Below are 16,692 nucleotides of genomic sequence, written 5' to 3' on the forward strand. Positions count from 1 at the left end.
ATAAAAGTATTATCATCAATATAAAATAAAGATGTAATCTACCTTTCCAAGTTTCCTGGGGAATGTTGCAATGGTCACCTCTTGCTTTTTGCTTGAGCAAGCTACTAAGAAACAGAATATTTTGTATCTTCAGATCTTCTTAACAGAGCAGGGTTTGCTAGAAACTCAACAGTTTGTTAATTACTTGAAAATCTGCCAGTATTAATGCAGACTCATCCACTCTACAAACCAGCAATATGTTAAGTCACACAATATCACATTTTCTCAGTCTAAGAAAAAATGTTACACTCTTATTCATTTATGAGAAAAGAATTTAATTTTTAGATGTAGTGTTACAAGAAAAGACCATTCAGAAGTAGTTCGATCACCCCTCAACACAGAATGCCTTTGCAGTTTAGATTTTCAGTGTCTATAAATATTAGGACCTGTACATCACAACAGCTGGGACGGTGTAGTGGTTCAGAACTTAGATCTGGAAGGTCCAGTTTCAAATCCTCACTCAGTCAGGAAGCTTCCTGGGTGACCTTGGACCAGTCACTATCTTTCTGATTAATCTACTTCACAGGGTTGTTGTGAGAACCAAAGGTGGGAAGGAACTATGTACACAATCCTCAGCTCCTTGGAGAAAGGGTAGTATAAAACTGTGAAATGTGAAAAATCATCTGAACAAGAGACACACTTAACTGTACTCTGAAGCTTCCACAAAAAAATGTGTATTCCAAGGGTGATGCAAGACATTGCCATGTGATTTAACATTTCAAGTTCAGGCAAGTTTGTGTCCTTTGTTTTATAACAAAGTGCCCCTGAGGCTTGGGCAGGAAATACATTTAAACATGTATCTGCTACTGTTTTGGTTCATTTCTCAGCCCGGCAAGTACCGTATTTTTCGCTCTATAAGACGCACTTCCACCCCCCAAAAGTGGGAGGAAAAGTGTGTGCGTCTTATGGAGCGAATACTGGGGGCAAGGTCCGCACTGGGGGGCAAGGTCTTCATTTGCACAGGCGCCACAGGGGGAAGGCAGGCGGAGAACAAAGGGGGCAAGGTCCACACTGGGGGGCAAGGTCCTCATTTGCACAGGCGCCACAGGGGGAGGGCAGGCGGAGAACAAAGGGGGCAAGGTGCGGACGCCACAGGGGGACGCCACAGGGGGATGGTAGGCTTACTTTAAAAGTAAGTTTTCCTCCTCTAAAAACTAGGTGCGTCTTATGGTCAGGTGCATCTTATGGAGCGAAAAATACGGTACTTGTCGAGTGGTCACACTTCCTGCTTCTATTTTGTAGTGGACCAAACCTTGCATTTGTTATTTATATTTTGAGGTGTTCCGCAGAGAAGAAAAACCATTTTTTTTAAACTGTTATTTTACAAAATACATATGGTGAGAAGATTAATTCAACAAAACAGGCTAGGGATATAAGATGACAATTCCAGAGGGTGATTTTGTGAGAATCTCTTTTTGAATGTTCCTGACTCAGTTTCCACACTGGTCCCTACTCAAGAAGTATACTGCAAGAACCACGCACTTAATTGATTCTTATCAAAAACCTCTTCTGTAAATCACTTCTATGCCAGAATACAACTCTTAACTATTTTGCCAAAGATCTTCATGATGGATTTGTGAATTGCTGATGAATTATAGGGCACTACGGTCAGCTTAGTCTAAGAAGGGGAAGGTAAATTGTACAGATTACTACTCACACAAACCATTCTTACACATATGCAGGAATAACCTACTAGACAGACTCAAGAAAGATGTACGTCAAGTTAAACTAGTTATGGCTTTCCATTTGTGTACAATCCTCTACCAAATAGAAATGTAATTAAAAACAAATGCTGCAGGCTGATCTGTTCAAACAGTCAGTGTGTCACTGAATTGGAACAGCAAGCATGTCAGACATAAAATCTTCACGGTTCAAAAGTTTGCTTTTTTACTGACAAACCCAACTGGATATTAGAAGGCTGCTTTAGCATCATAATTAAATACATTAACAAAATTTGGAAACATTGTTAACTTCATTAACAAAATTTGGAAACATTTGCTCATTGGTTGCAAGACAGAATATTATAGAGGAATATTATAATATTACCCCTGCTAATTGGGTAAGAGGCACTTTTTCAAGTGGGTGCTCCTTTTTATAGCAGTGGGAGAGTAACTGGCCCATCTCACCCCAGCACTGTCTGTTCTAGTGGCTGTCTGCTGGTATTCATCTGCATCTTTTTAGATTGTGAGCCCTTTTGGGACAGGGAGCCATTTAGTTATTTGATTTTTCTCTGTAAACCGCTTTGTGAACTTTTAGTTGAAAAGCAGTATATAAATACTGTTAATAATAATAATAATAATAATAATAATAATAATAATAATAATAATAATAATAGAGGAATAACTGCAGGTAAGACCATGAACAGCCACCAAGGTGTGGAACACTATACCAACTCATAGTCTTCCTTTCTCCTCTAGCTTACTGACCATACACTTTCCCTCTAAATTTCACACTCAACAGAGCCTTACTTATGTAAACAGAACTTTTCCTCAAATTCATCCCATTACACTGAACGAAAATCAAGTTCAAAGCAGCACAAATGCTCCATCTCCTACCCTCTCCCCACTCCAAGCCTTATCTAGTCACATTCTGATGCTTCCTTACCAGTGGTTCCCAACCTTTAGGAGTCCATAGACCACTGAGGAAAAAACTGGAATCATTGTGTGCCACCTGTGGCTGTGGGTAGTCCGTTCTCCACAATTTCTGTTGGTCCATGGAGAAGAGTCTCCCAAACTAGCGTTCCCCCATGGACTTCTGTTTGAACTACCAAATTTATGTCAGTCACATGTGACTTAATGCACATACCTTGTTCCTTTTGCCTCATCCTGGAGAGCTGAGATTCTCAAACCACTGCAATGCTCCTGCCCGAGAGCTTCAACCCCCGGCCCCTTAAGTGGCAGAGGGAGGGTGAAGGCAGTGAAAGGGGAAGAGTAGAGGTTTCCAACTTACAGATGGCCGCCACAAGATTCAGGAGTTGCGGGGAGCCCCACAAAGATTGGGGACACCGCACCTTACAGGATGTGTTGGTGTACAGAGATCTGATTAGAAGCAAAAGCTTGGTATCCTTTTCAATGTGGTCAATGACAATCTGATGTTCCACTTGGTATCAGACTCGGTCCTGCCTTGTGGGATCTCCATTTTACACACCAAGTTAAAATCAATTGGTCTCGATATTGAGTGTCTGGGTATGTTGTGTCAAACAGCAGCATATAGAGTTGTCAGGGAGAGAATCATGGACATTGAATGTCAAGAGCTAATGAGTTTGGCCAACACCTCCTGCTCCCCATTGCATTTTCATGTACCCATCCAGTTAGGCAGGATGCCATTTTATTTATCCCATCTGTATAATCTGCAGTTAAGAAGAGCCTTCATGCTGGCAAGATGTAACGCCCTTCCTTCAGCCCTTCTATGGGGCTGGTTTAAAGGGATACCTCTTTCCACAAGGCTCTGTCTTTGTGATCTGAACCATGTGGAGTCAGTTGAACATATCCTTTTGTTCTGTCCCTTGCATAAGACCCAGCGTCAGAAACATCTTATGCCCATCCTAGCGCGCTTCCGGGGATGGGCAGAGGCAGATGTGATACAAGCACTTTTGTCAGCAGAGAAGGGAGAAACTCTTATCAACATCTCTTGTTTTGTCGCCACAGTCATAGGTATGTGGGAAATGAGACTGGAAGCTTAGCCCTGTATGAGATCAGCTAATGGGGCCACTATTGACTATTGGATTTTTCCTGTGTGTGACATGCATTTATGGATTATGGAGCCATCTTCTGATTTTATATAAATTTTGATTTTTATTAGTATATTGTTTTGATGAATGTATATGCCAATAAAGGTTACAACAACAACAACTACTACTACTACTACTACTTACAAGCTTGGGTCTTCTACACAATGACCAAAAAATTGCACTAACTGTCACCTATGAAATGTTACTGACTTCATTAATACTGACATAACTGAACTGTATGCTTAATGCATATGGATTTCTTGGGTCACTCTACTGGAGCCTGGTATGTGTGCACAAGAAATCCACAAAAACATTTGTTTTTGCCTTTATTTTTGCTGTTCAACCTCTCATATACTTTGTGAACTACTTGTTGTAAAGCGATATACAGGTGTGCCCCTGTATCCATGGATATGGGGGGACACTGGCCGGAGGCAAGGGGAGCTGCATTCTCCTTGCCTCTGGAGGCTTCTCCTAGCCCTGCAGAGGCTGCACGCATTTGCCCACAGCCCCTGTGGGGCTCAGAATGACAATTAGAACAAAAATGTCAGTTCCAGTTTTTTTGCAAACCGGAGTGACTTTTTTGTTCTAATCATCATTACGCCTGTGGCCTCTGCAGGGCTCAAAAAAGCCTCTGGAAGGGGCATGGGTCCCCCCCACAGATCTGCAGATAAATGAAACAGGGGATATAGGATCCATGGTTACCCTATAGTATACAGGGCCCACCCCTGTATACTTTAAATACAGGCGTACCCCTGTATCTGCAGGGGTTCTGTTCCCTTAGGTGAAACCATGGATAAGGCCCCTCTGTATTCTTTATAATATAAACCAATCCCACTGTACAAGTTTGGGAGGTAAGAGCTGCTACAAGGAAAGCTCAGGACGAAAACAAATGTTATGCATGCCATCCATTATACGATCTTCTGGTTTGCTTGGTTTTTGTATTTCAAGGCAGCTTCAGTGTGTATGTATGCACGCTGTCTGGTCAAGGAAACTGCACAGGGGGTGCATGTCTAATCATCTGCCCACATACGTTTTCCCCAACCTAAATTTCTCCCCAGAAGCTGCTTTTAACCTCATGGGAGAAAAAATGCAGGGAATGTTAGATACCTATATTTTCCCCGTCTGCCTCACCACTATCTATCTATCTCCGGACCAGATCAGATGGAAAGCTCTTCAACCTCTCTAGACTGAGAGCAAAGTCCAAAGCCCAGCTGAAATGTCTGCGTGACTTCCTCTTTGCCAACGATGCAGCTATCACTACCCACTCTGCCAAAGATCTCCAGCAGCTCATGGATTGTTTTAGCAAGGCCTGCCAAGATTTTGGACTGACGATCAGCCTGAAGAAAACACAGGTCATGGTTCAGGATGTGGACTCACCTCCCTGCATTACAATCTCTGCACATGAACTGGAGGTTGTCCATGACTTTGTGTACCTTGGCTCAACGATCTCCGACACTCTTTCCCTTGATACCGAACTAAACAAACGCATTGGTAAAGCAGCTACCACGTTTTCCAGACTCACAAAGAGAGTCTGGTCCAACAAGAAGCTGACGGAACATACCAAGGTCTACAGAGCTTGCGTCCTGAGTACACTTCTGTACTGCAGCGAGTCATGGACTCTTCGCTCACAACAGGAGAGGAAACTGAACGCTTTCCACATGTGCTGCCTCCGACGCATTCTCGGCATCACCTGGCAGGACAAAGTTCCAAACAACACAGTCCTGGAACGTGCTGAAATCCCTAGCATGTGCGCACTACTGAAACAGAGACGCCTGCGTTGGCTCGGTCATGTTGTGAGAATGGATGATGGCCGGATCCCAAAGGATCTCCTCTATGGAGAACTCGTGCAAGGAAAGCGCCCTACAGGTAGACCACAGCTGTGATACAAGGACATCTGCAAGAGGGATCTGAAGGCCTTAGGAGTGGACCTCAACAAGTGGGAAACCCTGGCCTCTGAGCGGCCCACTTGGAGGCAGGCTGTGCAGCATGGCCTTTCCCAGTTTGAAGAGACACTTGGCCAACAGTCTGAGGCTAAGAGGCAAAGAAGGAAGGCCCATAGCCAGGGAGACAGACCAGGGACAGACTGCACTTGCTCCCAGTGTGGAAGGGATTATCACTCCCGAATCGGCCTTTTCAGCCACACTAGACACTGTTCCAGAACCACCTTTCAGAGCGCGATACCATAGTCTTTCGAGACTGAAGGTTGCCAACTAGCTATATTTTCCCTCGCAGTCAAGCTAATAGCAGTCATGAGATACACATGAGATTTCAACTGCCAAAAACAGAACGGGGGCAGAGTGTTAACACAGCCCATATCAGAGTGCTGCTTCCTCAATCAAATTAGCAGCCTCCTCCACAATTGCTTTGAAGATAAACACAGGAGCCTCCTATCTGAGACTTCCCACATCATATCTGTTATGGCCATAGAGAAAACTCCTAAACAAAGAGGAGCACACAGAGGTTTGATGTAAAATAACCTAGAGATTGCAACCAATGTTTAAAGTGTTAAAATTCTGTCACATAAATTAGTAGTATTATGGACTGAATCCAAGAACAGGAAACAAGAGATGACAAACAAGCTTCTTAAAGAAGTGGTAGTAAGTAGATTCAGTTCAGTTTTATTACTGTCACTGAACAGCATAAAAATGTCAATACATTCATCATATACAACTGAGAATCCATACAACCCATCAAAACATCCTCATAGGCTCTTGTCGACATAAAATACTAAGAATAAATAAGACTAAGGGCACAATCCTAAGCAAGTCCACTCAGAAGTAAGTCCTACTGTGTTCAATATGACTTACGCCTGGGAAAGTGAGGTTAGGATTGCAGCCTAAATCTAGTCTAATTACAATAGATTAATCAAAATACAATAACTACTAATAAAAGAACTACTTCTGATAATCATCTAATCCATATAGAGATGAAAACTCGCCCAGAAATCTTACCATCTATAATATGAATGTTGACAATCCTCTATGAACAGCCTAGTGGGCCATAATCTCTTCCTCCTGCTGTTAACTTCAGCAGCTAAAAATTTAACCATCATCCGTGTAACATCAGGATTCGAATCTGATAAAATAGAGTGTCTATAATTTTGACTCTGTTATTTTCCTTCTAACAGTGGGGAAATAAGGGACAACCGTATATCCTTACAGAAATTGAAGTCCAGTAAAACATGATCAGTGGTTTCTGGTCGGTTTGCCCCACAAGGACACAACTGCTCTAAGAATGGAACCTTCCAAAAGCTTCCTTCCACTACAGCTGAGGGCAAACTGTTACACTGCCTCAGTGTAGTAAGTAGATTCACTGCTACGTTAAATTCATTCAGGTATTTCAAAAGACTGATTGGTCAAACCAAACTGGATAAGAGTTAGTTATTTTAGAAAAACCATTTAGAAAACATTTCTATGGAATTCTTGAAATGAAATGTTACTAACCATTTTGCTTCATCTATTCAGCTCTTATATGAAACGCTATTGGGACTTTAGATGATTTTATATGGAATATATAAGACCCTTACTCCACTGGCAAAATACTGAAATAGTAAATAGGATATTAGCTCAAAAGTCAACACTTTTTCAAACTGGTCTAAGAGAAGAAAAAGAAAAATTGTTAGTTGGGTCTATTTGAACCTGTAATATAATGCAATGACTCAAGAGATTCTGAAGTAGATTTCTCCCCCTTTTTTGCCTCCTGTAAGCTAAAACTAAAAAAAGATGGATGGTGACCATTTCTACTAGAAGAAACCATTCCTTGGTTGTTCTTTCGTATGTGTTTGTATCCATGGTTTCCCCACATCTGTAAGCCTTTAACTACATTATGTCTTCCCTAGTATTTCAAAATGGGAATGTATCCCATTTATTTACCAAAATAGAAGCCAGCACTGCAGACAGTAATTATGGAATTCATTACATTGCAAAAATTATATAGATATACAAGGATGTAGTGTCTCACTCTCTGAACTGTTCCAGATCTGTATAGCTAGCAGAGTATTTCCTCTAACTTACAAGATGAGCACTTCCTTACTACGAGGTACTGGGTGTATGAAATAGATGGGCTGTATTTTAGCTTTACATGAACAAGCAATGAGAAGCTCTGGATCCAAAAGTTCTCCCTTCCTCTGCCCCCCTGCACCATGATGCCTGCTCTCCCCTCTTGGAGTGATCTTGGTTTGCAAACTATAGTTCTCCACTCCAGAAAACCAAGAATCAACGGGAAATAATTATGGTGCACAAGAGGAAGGAGCAACATGCAATCCAAAGGTCCCTGCTCCAAAGGTCCATTCACACAAATTTGAATGATTTCTACTTCCATACAATATGGAAATTATATGTTCATGCTGTTTGAGTGCCTTCTTATTGGTGATTTGTACAAATCAAGTACTATTATAATTATAATGCTCAATTGCAGAAGTTACGTTTTTGGGCCCAATTTATTTTTTTGAAACGGAAAGGTATGCCTTTTCTCAATGACTCAGTTCAGACAATCCTTCAAAATCATGCCAAAAGAGCACAATCAGGGTTCCACTTGTGCAATGGGGTTTTCCTGCGCCACCCTCCCCACTCTGGGTCCCATGCACCCCTTCCCCCAGTCAAGATGTTTCTTAGGCTCCAGAGATGTTCAAGAACATTCTTGTATAAAGTGTGATCAGCTGCAGAAGAATGGGGAAACTGGCTGAATTTGGGGGAGGTAGAAAGTGCTTGCACAGTGCCTTACCATTCATGCAAAGCACCTCTGCATTTAACCCAAGTTTGGTAGGATCAGGAATTCAATGCAGGCTCATAAGTTCTCTTCCATTTCCAGACTACTCTAACCATAATTTCCCATGATAACAATTATAGTTACTGTCAAAACTCTGAACCATGGTTTGCAAACTCACTTGAATTCATGGTTTCAAAATTATAGTTGGGAAGGCTAGCAGTAGCCACAGTGCTCCTGATTGGACAGCAGAAACTATAGCTAGAGCAACCTGGAAACAAAGGAGAAAATTAGTGCAAGCACCTGCCCCCATAAAATCATGTTTTGGGGGACTATCTGGAGACAGACAATCTATTGAAGTTTCATGGAGGGTCAGAGATTCAATTTTGAGCATATGCCAACATGTTTTTATTAAATTTGGATTTTATTTTAATTCAGGTTATTTTTGATTCAAATTTTTAACTGAATTTTTAACAATTTGACTTAGTAAATTAAAAACCCAATTTTTCTGAAATAGATTTTTATCTAGCCTGAAAGCTAGAAAGCATAACACAGTAGCATAAAATCAATGTCTTGTGCTCATTTGAGCAGGCTGTCAGGTCTTCTGTACAGCACAGTCATTACTAACAGCATGATGCTACCTAACAAAGGATTTCTCGATTCCCAGGAGGAAAAATATTTCTCTTGCTCATAAAAGCTCTTTATTTTAAATTGCTCATCTTTTAAGGTAAGGTAGCACACCTGAGTTTTGCAAAACACGTGTACACAAACTCCAGAAAACAGCTTTAAAATTGCAGAATAGTACCCTAATGTCATCATTGCAATTCAATACAGTACATTAACTTGAAAGTACCATGACTTATGTTATTTTTGAAATCTATTCTCCTATCCTTCACTATGCTCTATTTACCATTTTCCTAGAAAAATACAAAGTGGGAAACAAAAGTACTTCTGATATTATCAACATTAAAAACTATCACAACTCACAATTCTGTGTGGATTAATACAGCAAATAGTTAGGACTTGAAAAACCAGAATCAACATCCTGTGATGTGTATAAATTACACAAATGTGCACATACTGGCTCAGTTTGCACAATATATTCTGTTCCTGCCAATCATGAGAAGATCAAAGCACTGTATCCCACCCTTGCTCATGGAAATCCTATTCCAAGCCTCCATTCACTTTCATAGACTACGTTCATAGCAAAATACTTCTCTTGGGATCCCAAAATATGCAACTACTACCGTATTCCTTCCTGAGGTGCTTGCACAGAATACATATCTCTGATCTCAGGAACAGTACACCTGCCATATTAAAATTAAGCTAATATATTGTTAACTATTCAATTTACAAAGGGTCCAGCAAAAAGAGGCAGCAATATCTACCAGGTTAAAAAAAAAAAGAGAGAGAGAAAATTGTGGGCTGATTAAAACATCTTGCTAAAGTAAAGCTTTTCTTACTGGACCTGTTTGGAAGATTAAACTCAGTTTTCTTTTTTCAAGTTATGGGTGCTCAAAGGCTCTTGCCTTTTGTGATGGCCCCTTTAGTCACATTTTTCAAATGATTTGGGGGGGCGCACCACAATTTGGCTAAACTTGGAGAGACTCAAAAGTGGAGCTTGTGAATTTTATCAAGGGCCTCCTACTTTTTCTCTCATAATCCAAGCACTGACATCTGTTGTTGGACACAAGACATTACACCATTAAATCTTATGCATGTTTCCAAACATAAGTTGGCAAACTTCAGTCTCGAGAGACTATGGTATCGCGCTCTGAATGGTGGTTCTGGAACAGTGTCTAGTGTTGCTGAAAAGGCTGATTCGGGAGTGACAATCCCTTCCACACTGGGAGCAAGTGCAGTCTGTCCCTGGTCTGTCTCCCTGGCTATGGGCCTTCCTTCTTTGCCTCTTTGCCTCAGTCTGTTGGCCAAGTGTCTCTTCAAACTGGGAAAGGCCATGCTGCACAGCCTGCCTCCAAGCGGGCCGCTCAGAGGCCAAAGTACCATACAAGCATTTGGAATTACTAGCAGATAAAAGCTGTCAATAGTCATTAACAGAGATGCCCAAAGCAGTTCCTCTTGCCAAAGGTGTCCCTAAAAATTACATCAGTGAGAGCAATTCACACTATACCTGGAGTTTTCACCATTCTCTCAAATATATGTAATGTTTAATGAAAATCTATCCATGAATGCAGGTGTTAACTATTTTCAACTGAAAGTTCTTTTAACTGAAATTCCAAGTAATTAGTAATATGCATGTAACAATTCAAATTAATTGCAGCTTGTCATATGTTGCATTACTCACTTCCTCACCACTATTACACGCACACCCACCCCACTGGCAGCAGGTTCTTCAGTACACAAAAAATGAGTATGTTTCATCTCAGTTTTTTAAGATTGCACCGGCTGAAACTGGATGATTGGACCTGCTCATGCACATTATCAAATATGCACCAAAAAATTTATTAGCAGGTGTAAAAATAATTTCTTTGTTACTTGCAAGTTGCAACACAGTCAAATGCAGGTGCTACAAGACAGTTTACAGTAAATGGTTCTCGAATCAAACATCTTTATTTTACCAGTATACATGTGACCAGACATTAAGGATATAATTCTATATACACATACCTGGGATTAGATCCCTGGTATCTCCCATTACTCTAAGTGGACTTGAATTGTCAGCAAGGCCTGTTTCCCTTTCTAGTGTACAGGCCTGTTTTAATATGCCATTCCTTTCAAAGTATCTGTATTTCACCATAAGCATATGCACCTTTGCAACAGCAATAACCTGTTCCTCCTTTGTTAGCCATTTTCTGCACTAAGATTTTCCTCCCATTTTCCTTGTCTACAGATGGCAGATATGGGAGAAGAATGAAAACTAGCACGAAAGTTGTGTACTAGATAATGTAGGGTCTTCAGCTCAATGGATGACTTAAACAGCTTAGCAGTTAACTGCAGTTTAAGGGCACAGCTTATCACTGGGCCACAAGACCAATGCAAGAGGTCCTTGGCTGCAGACCCTCAAAACTGTCTTTTGCATAGTTAACACAATTTAATGAAGTGCCTGATGAGAATTACAGAACAATTCAAGACAGCCTGCATCACAAACACTGCTGAATCCAAAATGCTTGCCTCCAATACTCAATTCAACTTTTTTGTTGGTTGTTGCTCTGTTTAGCCCAAACATTTGATAATCACACACAAATTTCTAGAGTAGGCTTGTATCACAGTTTCCAGAGTAGGCTTGTATTGCAGAGGCAAATGTTTGTGAGTTTCTAATTTATTTCAAAAGTGTATACATTCAGTGGGGGAGAACATTTTGTTGAACAACGATGCAAATTGTACAAAAATTGAAGAGTTCCTCTGCTTTTCAATCAAGCTCTGGACACTACTCATAAGATAGACTGAAAGTGGATCCCTGGGGAGAGTTTAGGGCAGCTCCTTAGCCTTGAGAGCAAGGGAGCTGAGTAATCACGAAGCTTGTCTGAACAAGCTTAGAGAACCTCCTCTATCCTGTTGTGCTAAAATTGAGACAAGGTTCCCCTACCCATTCATGGGATGAGCCCCCGCCCCAGCCCTGCTGTACTTAGAGATACAGTACAGCTGAAGCTTTAGCTCAGTTTGAAGAATTCTCCCCCTCACCCCAGTTTGGTCACGAGAACTCGGGGATTGCACTCTTCGTTTCCTAACCAGACTTGAGAGTTTTTGCTCAGCTGCACTCTGTGAGTTCGGCTCACGGATTCTTCAACTCACTAGAGCAGTGATTCTCACACATTTAGCACCAGGACCCACTTTTTAGAACATCTTTTTAAACATGAGAATCTGTCAGGGCCCACCAGAAGGGATGTCATGACCGGAAGTGCCATCATCAAGCAGGAAAATTTTTAACAATCCTAGGCTGCAATTCTACCCACACTTACCCATGAGTAAGTCCCATTTACTATAATTGTTAAAAGAATACAGATAGTAACTTGTTAAAAGTATAGGTCTGTAACATTTCCCCAAATGCAGTCACATACCATGATAGCATCAAGTCTAATATATTAAAAATAAAATATTGAAATGAATGAGGACCCATCTGAAATTGGCTCGTGACCCACCCAGTGGGTCCCAACTCAGTTTCAGAAACTCTGCCCTAGAGCGTGAAAAGGCAGATGTGCTTCTCAGTATTCATGAAAAACAAAATGAAGTCAAAGTCTGTTTTGGCTAACATCTGGTTACTAGGCAAATGTGCATATTTCACGGATCTGAATTATATTCATATATTTTAAACGGCAGTCTTACCCACACTTACCTAAGAATAAGCCCCACTGACTATAATGAACTTCTGAGTAGACATGCCTAGGACTGGTTGCAAGTTTTTCAAATCTACAGTATACAAAATCATTTTCTATATTATCCTCCAAACTCAAATCTGAATCATGACCTACCACACTATTTGTTGCAATCTCAGTAGCAGTATAATCTGTTTCTTTTGGAATGAGAAAGTAGCTAGGGAGTGCTGACACTTCTCTCAGTAACAAACCATTTATAGCACAGGTGTTTCAACACCACCACTGCTGTGGTATCACCTTCAGGGGGTGACTGATAGGCCCTACTATCACTGTTTTGGCAATGAGAGACAAGGAGATAATTGCAAGGTGGAAGGGCCACAGCTTCTGGCTAGCTGGAAGGAGAACAATCGACCCATAGCTAAATTATAGTGGTAGATACCTGGTTAGCCTACCAGATGAAACTACCCGAGTCCACTAACCCAGACAAGAATTATCTGCAAATTTCAGCAGGGTAAGGAGCAAGGCAAATGAACTGTTTCGAGAGAGAAAAAAGAGGAAGAAAGAACAGAATGGAATATAGTTGGGTTAAATTCCATAACAAGTATTGTGCAGTGGTTATGGTTGATTTAGGGCAGGCAGACTTTGGCTCAAGTCCCTCCTGAATCATGAACCTCTTAAGTGGCCCAGAGCAACTTCCGTCTCATCACCCTCACAATACTATTTACATACTCCAAGTTTCTTCAAGATAGGACCAAATAGGAATGTTCAAACTTCTCTAGAGCAGTTCCACAGTTCCGTAATTCCATCTCTACTAAATTGAAAAGAGAACCCTCCCTGTTGGCCTTCTGGATTCAAGATTTTTTCAAGATTTGTTTTTGCTTTTGCAAACTGCTTTTACTTCAGTACAATTGGACCACTTCTTGTTCATGGATGCTTTGTTGTTTGCTGATTGTTATGTATTCTATGTATATGATTGTTTTATGTTGTTAGTCACCTTGAGCCGTTAGGTGGGGATGGCTTTAGAATTTTTATATATTAATTTTTCTCATTTTTATACCACCCTTCCTCCAAGGAACTCAGGGTGGTGTACATGATTCCTTCCCTTTTGTCCTTGCAACAATCCTGTAAGGCAAATCAGCCTGACAGATAGTGACTGGTCCAAGGTCACCCAGGAAGCTTCCAGGCTGAATGGGGATTTGAACCTGGAACTTCCAGGTGAACAACTACACCATCCTGGCTCTACACTATGTATCCTGGAAGATGTAACAACCATCTTCCTCTGGCATCTTGGGAAAATGCTTCATTCTTAGCCTATAGGAGTTAGGTTATCAAACACCAAGCTGCCCTACAGAAATCTTTATTTCATAGCCTGACTGGAATACACTTAAATCACCCATTTACATCTCAACGCATTCCAAAAAATTTAAACAGTGGCACTCTTGGCAATTACAAGTTTTAAGCTTCGTACATTTTAACAGAAATCCATTACAAATAGATTAATAAACTATATGTTCCCCCTACTGCTTAGAAGAGAAAAGGGTATGGAAGAACTATACAGTACTGACTGATTGAATAGCACAAAAATCAATGTTGTTCCATAGAATAGCAATCAAAGAATGGCTCAGTTCTTAAGCTCTGAAAGGAAAAACCACTTCAGTTAAAAAAAATCGACTGAATTGATCCATCTGAATTCCAGCCACTGCCTCTCCCTGTGCCAGAAATAGATAGACTATCATTTGCTAAGATTAGGGACTTTACACTACAGGAACCTCAAGAAAGTTGGATTAAATGGGTTTATTATAATGCTTATCCATTAATTCCTAATGTTCCTTTTATAATAAAGTCAGTTTTCACCACAGGTGATATCTATTTGTATGTTCCTAAGTAGCATGCTCAAAAATAAATGTGGAACTTTATGCACACAACACACAATTTTCAAATGCTAATGTTTTGAATGAGCTCAGTACCATTCCATACATGCATAAAACACTGACAGCAATTACAATTAAAAGGGGCTTCTCCAAAAAGGATTTTCTCTTTAATGGAAAATGTAACATGTCTGATCACTTCAGTAATAAGGGGAAGAAATAATTTGTGATTGAAACGATAGTAAATACATGAGTTTTGGATATATGGGAACCGCAAACCAGATACATTATGCACTTTTGGCAATAAGCACAAAGAAGCACATCTGAAACTTCCATGTTCAAAGGTGCTGTTGCTTATTTCAAAACAGGTTAAAAGGTTATTTAAAACTAATCAAATGGTTAGTGCTTGCCATGGTAATTGGATGTGGTTAAGGATAAAATCATAGGTATAAAAATTAAGGTTTTGTTTTTAAGAGAATTGCCATATGATGAGTAAAGGGGATGGAGAAAGACAAACTGAAGCCTCACTAGGAGTTTTATAAATAGGTTTAAACAAGCATCTGCCATGGATGGTTATAGCCAGGCTGCTGCTTGGGGGAAGGGTGTAGAAGGAGTCTGACCTGATATTATTTTAAAATAATTCTTACCAAGCCCCAGCTTCCATCATTGTACTGCTTTTACGCCTTCACTGAAAATAGATGTCAGTACTGACACCAATTATCTTCCTTCATTTGAATAGAAGCCGTATACAGCTTTTTCCGATACTGTTCACAAAATCAAGCATCTTTATCAGCATAGTGCCAAAGTATCATTCCTAGTTATCTGTTCTTTGGGGTTCTGTCCATTTTCCTTGGACTTCTCTGATGCAGAACAGTGGCAATAAACTATATAACCCATCTGTGAATGTGTCCCAGTTACCATCAATTTCTATGGCACTCTTCAGTTCCACAATATCCTTGCCTTAACCTACCAAACTGGATGAAGGTGGGGGAGGGGGTGAAGGGGTAGACACAGTTTCTAAAGTTGTTTATCTGAGCCATTTAAAATATTATTTTACATGAAGCATGCAAATGTATTCTCCAACTTGCAACTTGGGTTGCGTTTTTCTTTTAAACCAGCACATGGCAATATTTTTGGAAGAAAACCCTTCCAGTTACATGCAATTGGTGGTGACTGCACATAATCAATAAAGCTAGAGAAGGAATAAAACATCACATATCTTCTTCTTCAAATATGGAATTAAGGCACTAAGAGTACATGTGTTGAAGCGTAGTTTATCCAAGGAAGCAAGAATATTCTTGTTTAGTTGGTTGTTAAGAGAAAATACACAGAACAACAAGAATCACTTACCAGCCCTCAGAGATGCTCATTCCTCAAAGCCTTAAAATGCAAACCGCACTAGGAAAAATACAAGGCACAACCCCTTTGTCTTGATGCTGGTCCCCAATGAGCTCTGTACAGCCCTGACACTAAGAAAAAGCATCCTGGCTGTGAGTGCTGCTAGCTTGGCTGGAAAACCGATACTGGAGTGATGTCACACTGCTTCTGAAACATTACTGAAGCTCAGAATCATCAGCAGTATTCTCTCAAGTAAAAAAACTGTTGTGTAACAGAGGTATTCTGAAGAGACACCCTTTTCACCCAAAAGACACGTCTAACATTTGCTTTACATAACATCAAGGGTTCTCATTACATTTAACATAGCATCACCACAACATCAAAAGAACAGATTCTTCAGTTAACTCCATCTCCAATTACAGGATTTTAGGCTGTCAGCTCTCACAGAAAGTGTCATTTTAGAACCCAGCAGCTAAAGCAGCATCACCAGTGATTGGGGTTTTGTGCTTTGCCCATTATGAATACAATATTCCTTAATTTCTTGATGTAATTTATTCCCAAACTGCTCCAAAATCCCAACACTGAACATGATTTTAAGAAAGGAAAAACACAACAGATTAGTAAATGTAAAAGTATAATTGCTCTCACACTAATACATACATGTTTTACCTAACCTCTAGATCATTGTTTCTCAATTGTGGGTCACGAGCCAATTTCAGGTGAGCCACCAATCATTTCA

General features: G+C 40.4%; 1 protein-coding gene across 9 annotated transcripts in view; it reads right to left on the reverse strand.

Annotated features, from left to right (window-relative positions):
• The window catches only part of PLEKHA5 (pleckstrin homology domain containing A5), a 239,741-nt gene that overhangs the window by 103,898 nt on the left and 119,151 nt on the right, over positions 1-16,692 (reverse strand). The window lies entirely within an intron of this gene.

This window comes from Tiliqua scincoides, chromosome 7 (genome assembly GCF_035046505.1).
Source record: "Tiliqua scincoides isolate rTilSci1 chromosome 7, rTilSci1.hap2, whole genome shotgun sequence".
Taxonomy (NCBI): Eukaryota; Metazoa; Chordata; class Lepidosauria; order Squamata; family Scincidae; genus Tiliqua; species Tiliqua scincoides.